This window comes from Morone saxatilis, unplaced genomic scaffold (assembly GCF_004916995.1).
Source record: "Morone saxatilis isolate NCDOM2014 unplaced genomic scaffold, NCSU_SB_2.0 Contig6, whole genome shotgun sequence".
Taxonomy (NCBI): Eukaryota; Metazoa; Chordata; class Actinopteri; family Moronidae; genus Morone; species Morone saxatilis.
The window spans coordinates 3,802,432-3,812,368 of record NW_023340206.1 but is presented as its reverse complement, the minus strand read 5'-3'; the positions used below and the strand labels follow the sequence as shown (position 1 = coordinate 3,812,368).

At 40.1% G+C, this 9,937-nt stretch overlaps 1 protein-coding gene across 1 annotated transcript in view; it reads left to right on the top strand.

The window, feature by feature from the left end:
* Nucleotides 1-9,570: 9,570 nt before the first annotated feature.
* The window catches only part of LOC118339940 (interleukin-1 receptor accessory protein-like 1), a 231,794-nt gene continuing 231,427 nt past the window's right edge, over nucleotides 9,571-9,937 (top strand). Inside the window, exon 1 of the mRNA XM_035677765.1 lies at nucleotides 9,571-9,696. The gene's annotated coding sequence lies outside the window, so the exon portion shown is untranslated. The remainder of the gene's footprint in view (nucleotides 9,697-9,937) is intronic.

Below are 9,937 nucleotides of genomic sequence, written 5' to 3'. Positions count from 1 at the left end.
AGTATTCTAAGACTTTTGGCTCTGAAGGGAAGAACCTCTAACGTTATGGATATCATTTCAGAGCAGAAGAATTCTACAGCAAGGTATTCCTAAAATAGATGGAGTAATGTACAGCCTCCTCGCTCATATGCCAACACAAACCAGTGGCTCTTACTCATCTTTGACAGTCTCACCGGGGCGATATATGCCCTGCATAATATCTTAAATTGGATAATTCTATACCTCACACACTTGGATGAGAGCATGGCACTCCTCCATATTGAGTCCCACTGAGCAGAAGCAAGCGATGTGGTAAGATCAAGCTCTGCTGCCAGCTGAGTGGGAGGCATTATGCATTTTAGGAAACAGCAGTTGAATGGTCATTTATTAGTAACACGAGAGCCCCACATTATTCTAATCCTGTACCAGTAGGGCCTTTATTGTTTTTTAGTGGGAACACTGCCCATCCATAGTGCCCTAAAATTCATTTCAATCCATATTAAGCACTCCACTTGCAGCTCAATCCTTCCTTGTATTAATGGACATTTCCTGTTTCATCTTGAGGTGCACATTTCAAATATGATCTAAGGTTTGACATCAAGCACACATGGCCCACCTGGGTCTATTTCCATTAATTAAGTGAAACGTGATGTCCATACGAAGGCACAGAGCCTTTTTGTTTCAGCATACTGAATATCGTGATTGGTCCTCTTGATGCATCATTCATAAATCAAAGTGCAAGGCCTGGATAGCCTGGTTACCACTACAAAGCCAAACAGAGCTCACCGGGAATAACTTATTATTCATATCACTCAATTACCCCCTAAACAACATTTCAGGGAAACATGCAGGACATGGTGGATAGATCGGACCTGATGGATTCACATTCCATTGAACACTAATGTGAGACAGGTTGGCTTTGAAGTTGTGACCCATATAGTAGAAGCAATAATATACAACATGTCCTTCATCAGGTCCATTTAGCCTCATTGAGTTTTAAATTGAAGGTTCCTTGTACTTGTTTATGAAGCACTTCACTTATTTCTGGGTTTTATAAAAAACACTTGCAATGTGTCTTGATCAAGACAACGTGACCTGATTTTAAATCTCCGGTGCATGGTGGCCTGCAGCGCTGTGTCTGCCCAGCCATCAAGATTTCACATATTCTGCATTTCAATACAGACCATGATTCTGCTTGATGAGCCCCAGTTGGAATGCAGACCACATGGCAGGAGTGACGCTGTACACCAAAACCTAATAGGATCATAAAGAAAAGTATACAGTATTATCAGATCTCATGAATAATTCCAGGCTTATATTTCTAAATATGCATGTCAAAAACCTTAAGCTTTCTCTGTTCTTTATGTTGATCATTAGATCTTTTTATGCTATTTAATACTGAAGAAAGTCAGTTTCAGCAATTACATTTGAGGGGGAAAAAACACACCTCATCTTACTATAAGAGTAATTATCATCACAGAATCATGGTAAATTAGATTGGTTAGGGTAAGAAAATTATATTTTGGACTATATCATCATATCATTAATTGTAGTAGATTGATTTAATACAATAATTAAAGGTAATTACATTTTACCAAACATTCTGCTGTTAAACAGAAATGAATAATGGAAAGCTTTGCTTTAGCTGAGCTACTATTGGTAACTATGTTGCTACGCAATACTACATCACAGAGCTGAACAGTGATACTGTGATATTGGGTGTTTTGAAAATGTGCAATAGTGTTTCATTTTCATAATAGACCTTCTCATAGCAAATGTTTTAACATGGCATAGTGTGGAAAGCAGTGAGCCAGTACACACACTACCAGGGCCCTAGCATTATACTTGATTTGAAAGATAATGTCACTTCCTTAATTCCTCATTTTTATTAGAGCATAGTAACTTTACATCCTGTCTCATGTATAGTTAACCTATTTCTGATTTTAAAGAGGTATGAAGGAGTCAACAGGGACTGCTTTTGCACGTGGCACAGACATCTGTGCTGCACTCCTTCCTACAATCCGTGCAGGATTAAAAAACCATGTCAAGTTGCCACGTACTCTTTGAATAAAGATGTTAAGTACATATCTCTACTTTCCTCAGATATCATGCTGCTCATTCCTCGCTCCCCAGTGTATAGATATGTAGGGCCTAATTTTCTTCTTGAGCTGCATCATCAAAATATGATTAGAGCTGCAAACATGAATTCAACTTCTCTGCATTAGGAAAATCTGTTGTGGAGGGACTATACAGAGCTTGAATTTTCTGTCTCAGCATATGAATAAAATCATTTTGAATGTATCTATCAAATAGATTTAGCTGGATTGCATATCTTCGACATGGCAGACACTATAAAATATTGACTTCTAACATTGTTTGATTTCACATGTATGGATAAGGTTATACAACTGAAGCCGATTATGTAAATGGATGATGTGGCTGATAAATAGCGACCAGACTTTCAGCACACTTTTCTAAGGTTAGCAGGTGGCTCACACTCCTTGCACTCTTTACTCCATTCCTTTTACTCAAACGCCTGTACGCTTCTGTAGAAATTAAAGAACTGTAGAGAGAGCTTCAAACACCCGCAGTCAAAGAAATTGCTTTCATCATTTCCCAGCTAAGCATAGCAGCTTTCTCTCAACTGCTCGTAGACCTTTCATGCCGACTTGCAGAGACTGGGGTTGAGGTGGGTGGGATGCGGGTAGTGTTTGGGGGGCCCAACGGGGGGTCTGCCAATGCTACAGTTTGTTCTCTTTATTTTGATGCAAAAGACTTATTTGCTCTCATTCCTATAATTGGTTTCATTAGGTTCATGCAGCCCAATTAAAAGTGTACCTCAGCTTGTAAACAAAAGTCGCACTGGAGTTTGGGTAAAAGCAAATTGGATTCAAGTGTCTGAAACTTGGGCAAAGATTAGAAGTCCATGCATGTGAAGGAACCCTAAAGGAAAGCTCAATATGAGCGCTAAATTTGCAACTGCTTCATTTTGTCGTGGCAGAAAACGTTTTCTGCCACGACAAAATGTGACTCCAGCTATCACCGTCCTTTGCCTCGTACCTACAAAATTGCTTTTCTATTTTTGGTTTTGAGTATATTCTCCCTCCTTATGAACCTCTCTGTGGACTACTTGAAAGAAAACCCGAGAGCTACATTTCCTGGTGTTCAATTCGGTTATTTGGTGCAGTACGGGGGCATTTTACCCCAAATTCCCTCTTTTTGTTCATTTTGTTTGGGCAGGTGAGACAAGGCCACTCAGACAAGCTCAAGAGTAAAAACGCATTAAGAGTAAATAGTGGCTCCCTGACAAGAGTAACCGCTGTGAGCTGTCAGATGTAGGCCAGGAGGGCTATAAAAATATCTGCAACCAGACTTACCTCTGCCAGAGCATGCAACTATTTATTTTAGGAAAGCAGATAGTCAGTTCAGTGACTTTTTCTTACTTGCATAAGGCTGGAAAGAATGCTTGTAGAGAGGGAAAAAAAGGTCAAGGTGGGATTTTGTTGTAGACCACTGAATGTGTCTTTCAGTAGTTTTAAGATGTTTGCTAACACAGCCTGACATAACAGAGGCAGACCAAACCAACATTTTCTTTCTGATAGTCAGCAAGCGCCACAAAAGCCTGAACAAAAAGAAAAAAGTGTTTACACGAATCTCTCACTAGCCATTCGAGTGTACCATGCAGCATGAAATAAATGAAATAAAGGACTCCCACAGCTGACATGACACGGAGATTTCTACTGTCAGAGAAATCAATGTCCATCATGCACAAATTGTCTAGTCCCTTTCTATTTGGTGCAGCAGGGGTTCATTGTGACTTTGCAGCCCCCAATGTGTTGCTTTCCCTCACATGCTGAAAGAGACATGACAGAGACAGAATATGCTCGCCAGTTGGTGCCTCAACAGTACTTCAAACTGATCTGTGCCTGAACAGCCTGCAAGTGAGCTACACTGGTGTCACATCCAAGAACTCTCTGTTTACTGATAAGAATCGCTTACTCATGTTTGCTTGGTGGTCTTGGAAAAAATATCTTGTTACATTAATGTGGGGCAGCATTATATATGCAAAATAAAAGCCCTTTAAAATGGCTAAAATAAAAAAGCTTCCCATGAATTTTCACCACATGTACTGCAGCAGGAGCACTGTGGACTGTTTATCACTTTGAAACTTGCGTTAAGTTGTATCCCATTAAATCTCCTCTGGGGAGCTGAACTGAATTGGAGATGAGCGGTGAATTATGCATCAACTGTGTAATGACATCATCCCAAAAACACGCACATACAGTACAACATGTCTGCCAGAGGTTATGTCCTCTTATTGTCAGAAATTATTCACTTGAAAATGTTTTCGCTACAAATCATACAACCCTTTTATTTTAAGGGACCATGTACAATATTTAACACAAATCCTACAATATGACGAATTGAACCAGAGTTAGCCTAAGGCTAATTTTCATCTGCAGTCCCCTGGCAGGTCACAATTAAAACATCCACAGTGACAGAACAGCACTAAGCAAACCAGACACAACAAAACACATAATATAAATTGCACACACACAAAGTACCATCTATATTAGACATTAAAAGCGAGGATATTTGTATAACAAGTAAAACAAATAGAATATAGAGCCAGTGGTTGAGTTGAGGAGCTTTTAGCAGATTTTTCAGTTTGACTTTAAATCTACTAGAGAAAGCAGACTGCCCAAAGGCAGTATGACTAAAGGTTAAAGTGCAGTTGTTTATCCTTTTGAGGTTTGTTTGTGGTGGTTTATAGTTTAATGACTCTGTCTCTTAACCAGCTGGCCCCAGCATGTGATACAATGAGACATATGTCTCAAGGATCGTGGCATTCATAAATATCTTTGCTGCATCCACAGATTTTTCCAAGTTGTATTTTTATAGTTTTTGGCCTTTTTGTCTTTCTTAATCCGTTATTAGACAGATATATTTAAATTTAGTGACATATGTAACTTTTCAGCCATAATGAGAATGTCAACATCAGCAGACTGTACACTAAGAACATACCTTAAGTCTAATGTTCAACCTAAGACATGATTGATCAAGCCAGTGTGCAGTCTTTTCCAGAGCAGTTGTTAGCTTCACACAACAGTGTCATCAGCATATATTTGCAATTCTATCCCATGACACTGCCATGGACAATGTGCCGTGTATCTGGTCAAATTCAGCTCATCCACTGTAAAAGGTGCAGATGAAAATGACATTTTTTTTCTTTTTTTTTCTTTTTTTTCTTCCCTCTGCACCCTGTATTCATTATGCAAGCACAGGGACAAATTAAAACATGCATTATTGGTTTAATAGGAAGGGTCATGCTTTGCTAATCTGTGTGGTAGACTATAATAACTTTGTCATGTTGAGATGTTTTCTGCTCTGTCCTGTTGGTACTCTCTGTTTGGTAGGCAGTAATTGGAGAAGGGCTTCGAGGCTTCCTCCAGTGACCTCATTACCCCAATTAAATTTGTAGCCTTCTCTGAGAACAGTCCATCTCACAAAGTGATGTCTGATTATCACTCCCAGTCCAAATGAGGTTGAGATATGCAGCTGAGGAAGTGGAGCAGGGACATATGGCTGTGCCTTTTACGGTTTGCTGCAGTGTGTTTTTCATACTTAGTTCATTTAACCAAAAAGAACATTATAACATTTTAAATAACCCTTTCACCCATGAAAAGTAAAAAAGAATATAAATGTTTGAATAGAGTTTGAATATCCTGAATAGCACCCGTGTTATTCCTTACAGACAATGCAAGTCTTGAATATTACAGTAGCTACCCAATGCTGTGGTTATATACCACAGAAATTCTACTACTGCAGCATAGTCTGGTTGAAATGTTAATATTTAAACAAGCAGCATTCTTCATTAATACTGGTGACCCCAGGATTACTTTAACAGCACATTCATAACTTCTAGGTTGTTTGCAGTGACCAGAAAAAACTTTGTGACACTTGCTGCCATCTTTGTCCTGTAAAAGCGGGCGAAAGTGGTGGGTTGTTTGCGTTTCTTAAAAAAGAGCTGTCAAGCCGGGGCCAAATTATAATCCTATCAGTGCTCTTATGGAAATTGTATTTTTTTACTAATTAGCAAACATGCGAAAAACTTTTTAGATTGCAAATTTTCCAAACAAACTTGTGAAATCCGTAGAATTAACACTGAAGATACTGTGTGCATTATGAACAGTCCTAAATGATGTCCAAAAGCAACAGTTTGCTACCAAGGGCAGTGTATTTACTTTCCAACATTTTCTTTAGTGTATTCTCAGTTCATTTGAAGGGGACTATATGGTGGCCTCAAAACTTCCCATGATACATCATAAATGTCCACAGCATTTTCACTACTGTCAGCTAAAAATCATTTATAATTAGTTTGGTGTATTCTTGTGGTTTCTTGAAGCGAGATTCCACCAATCAATACTACTGTTATTCTGTGTACTTGCATGCAATCAAAGATGACCTCCGTCCTGCAGGCGTGTGAGAAGTATTCGTTTGACTCATTAAATAAAATGCTTTAAGAACATTTCTCCTCATCTCATCATCTTTCTATCACTCCAGGGAGAACACCATCACACACAATTTTAACACGTACACGTACACGTTTCTTAAGATTCTACCTAAAAGAAAAGTTTGATGTAGAGTTTCATTACAAAATGATACATCTCCACACTTGCAATACAAACGTAACCTCTCATTGATGGTTCAAATGTATCTTTAAGAGTTTCACAACAATCTCACCTTTATGAAGTTGATTATTTTGTAAGAACACTCAACATGTTTTCCACACAGTACATCAGTAAATGTGTCATTTTTAATTGGAACAGTATACAGCTCCATACCATTGTTGTCAAGTGGAAATGTCTTCCTAAATTGTCAGATTTTGACAAAGTTAGAAAACTGCCTTGTTTTGAGCTCAATGCTGTGTTTTTAATTCATAAATTTTGAGAGCGATTAATTAAACCATTAGCCCATAGAGGAGCATAAGTGAACAATTCAAAATGTTACAGGAGTTACAGGATTTTACATCACAGCACATGAGAGTTGTGAAAAATATGTCCATGAATTTTGAATGTTACATCACGTCAATGGATTCATTCTAACACCCCACTGCTGCTCTTCCAGGCTCACACCCAAATCCTCAAACCGGCAGGAAAAAAAATGCAGCAAACAATCAACCCTCACTTGACAGTTGTTCTCAAAGTTGCACACTAACCAGTTGATTGAGATGAGGCCATTTGCGGACGACAACCTCGGATAGAAGGGGGGGAATCAATGCCTGTTTGTCCACTTCTTTGCTCATTAAGGAACCTTTATTCACGTCAGGGCCTGTATACGACAAAGAAAGCTCACAAGTGCACATTTTCAGTCCGAGGAGGGTGGTTTTTCCTCCTCCTCAAAGCCCTCCCCTCATCGAAATTCGCCTCACAGAATCGCTGTGCCAGAGGCTAGAGTCTTGACAGGGGTAGCCCAGTGAGAGGGAAATCAAACGATTCCCTTTTTTACGGCCTGGCCGGCCAACTGGGGGGGCCCACTTGCCTACCAGTCCTTTATCTGTATCACACCTTTCCAGTTCAGGAAGAAAGGAAAGGCAGCCGTACTGTCCATTCATCATCTTTAGTGATTCAGGGGTTTTGTCTGTTGCCTGTTGGATGCGAGTCCTTGGCTCCTCATAAATACTGCTAATACCTGAATTGTGCCGATTGATATCCTTTCAACAGGAAAAAGATGGTGATAAATGTTGATACAATGGAATGAATACGGGCGTCAGATGCGGATATACTGTGCAGTAATGCAAGCTGAGCCCACTGTAAGGCCTATTTAAACAAAAAACAGTACATTTCTCAATAGAGACCAATTTGTCAGAGCAATTTGAGAGTTTTTCTGTGTCATCAAAATGTAATGACAACACAATTGCCTTCATAAGCCGAGTACACGAGAAAAGAATATCTAATTTTGCTGTAATGTACCATGGAGCACTTTCTGTTGCAAATGAAGGTCTGGTTTGTGGAAGGTCACACGGCGCTCCTGTACATAATTAAATGGGATTTGGTTGGTCTGCCTAGTTTAAGTACTTTTATATTATTCCACAATATTGATCATTTCTTCTAAATTCCCATAAAGTGCACTTCGGTAACCCCTGGATCTTCAAAATGATTGTTGTTTTGTGTACACACAGTCACAGCAACTCCATTTATTCTCAGATTAGTCAACGCAAATTGGGCAATTTATCTTGTTTCCAAAGCATTTATTCACTTTACCTATTTTCAACAGCAATATTAGTTTATTGAAAAGAGGCAGAATGGGGTCAGCTAACAAACCGATGCCTATGTGCCAAAGAGGGAAATGTGTAATTTATTTATGTCCTATGATTATGAATTATTTGGTGGTGTGGATATTAGAAGGGTTGATCGCTCATGCTCACACAATAACCGTCCATTTTGCTGTTCTTCATACAGTAATAGGGCTAATGGAGAAATCAGTTTTTATTGTCTCGGGATTGTGTAATTCTGCATCCATATTTTTTTCATGATCACCAGAAAAGAAAAGAAAAACATGTACACCTCATCTACCCTCATGTCCTGTGTGGCCTTCTGGAGATGTTCTTTTTGGTGTGTTGCCACATATTTCACTCCTTTTTATATGCAAGAATAATACTACTCGAGCGACTTGTCACGCTGGTTGAGAGTATTTTTTACTGTGCATTTCAGACCTTTTTCTGTGATTTCCATTGGGCGGCAGTGCGTCGATCCTCAAACTTGAGCTGCACTGCGTTGCCTGCCTGTGCCCGTGCACTCTGTGCCGCACTCTCTGCTCTCCGGCAGAGCCAGTTAAAGTAACTCCCACACTGCGGCTTTATTTCTACAAACAGCGGCTAAGAGGGATGATTTCCTCATGTGCGTTTGTTGGGGAGGTTTTAGAGGATGAAGACTCCAGGGGAACGCGGGTCTGGAAGCGTTCACACCGGCATCACTGTCAAGTCAGACAGAGTAAGGAAACCACGCGTCTGATGTGCTCTTCAAAATAAAAGCCGTCCAGGAAGATGCATCTGTATTGAGGACACATTATGATTTGATGACAAATGGTGTGCTTTTATTTTGATGGCAAATCCTCTCATGTCCTGTGCGGTCTTGGTCTACTTGTGCGCACTTTACGCATATCGCGTTGACACTCGGATAGAGAGAGGGAGGGAGAGAGAGAGAGACGGCGTCCGATGTGTCTTTTTACTGCACATCACTTTGGAAATTTGCGCTCGTGTAGTCCTGCTTCGCGGTACTCACCTGCCGGGGCTGTGTGTCTGTGAGCGGCTGACAACTGATTTAATAGGATAATCAGACTAATTGCCTCCTCTCATATAGCCCTTCATTGATTCTGTCGACCATTCCCCTAATGACTGTCATGCTTTTCTTCATTTTCTTCTGTCCTGCTGTTTCAAAGTGACTGGCTGCAGGTGTTTTTGTGCTCTGATTTGCGCCAGTCCAGGCTGGCAATATGTAAGTTTTCGGGCAGTAGACGCGTGCGGGGAGTTTGGGGTATTTTGGGAGAAGTGGACGTGGATTTCACAGCGGTGGATTCCTTGTTGTTTGTTTTTAAGGAGGAAAACCCATTGACTGTTTACTCTGTAGACCAGAACAGATTCTGATACACCGTGATGGTGTGGGGCTATCAGAACTGACAGCAGAGTGTACGCTATCATTTGGAAACTGCTTGTGGGTAAGTTACATTTATTTTCCATCTTAGCGAGTCCAAAGTTGTTCAGATGCTCCCGCTGCCTTCGGTGGAAATGTTTAAACCAGTTTGTTTGCGCCAACGATTAATCTGGATGACGCTGACATTTCATATGCACAGATTTGAATCACTTATCGACGCACTCTGACAAACGGATTCACGATCTCCTAATATGCGGCACTTAAATGCGCATTTGGAGGGAGCATGTTTTCCTTTCAGTTACGCA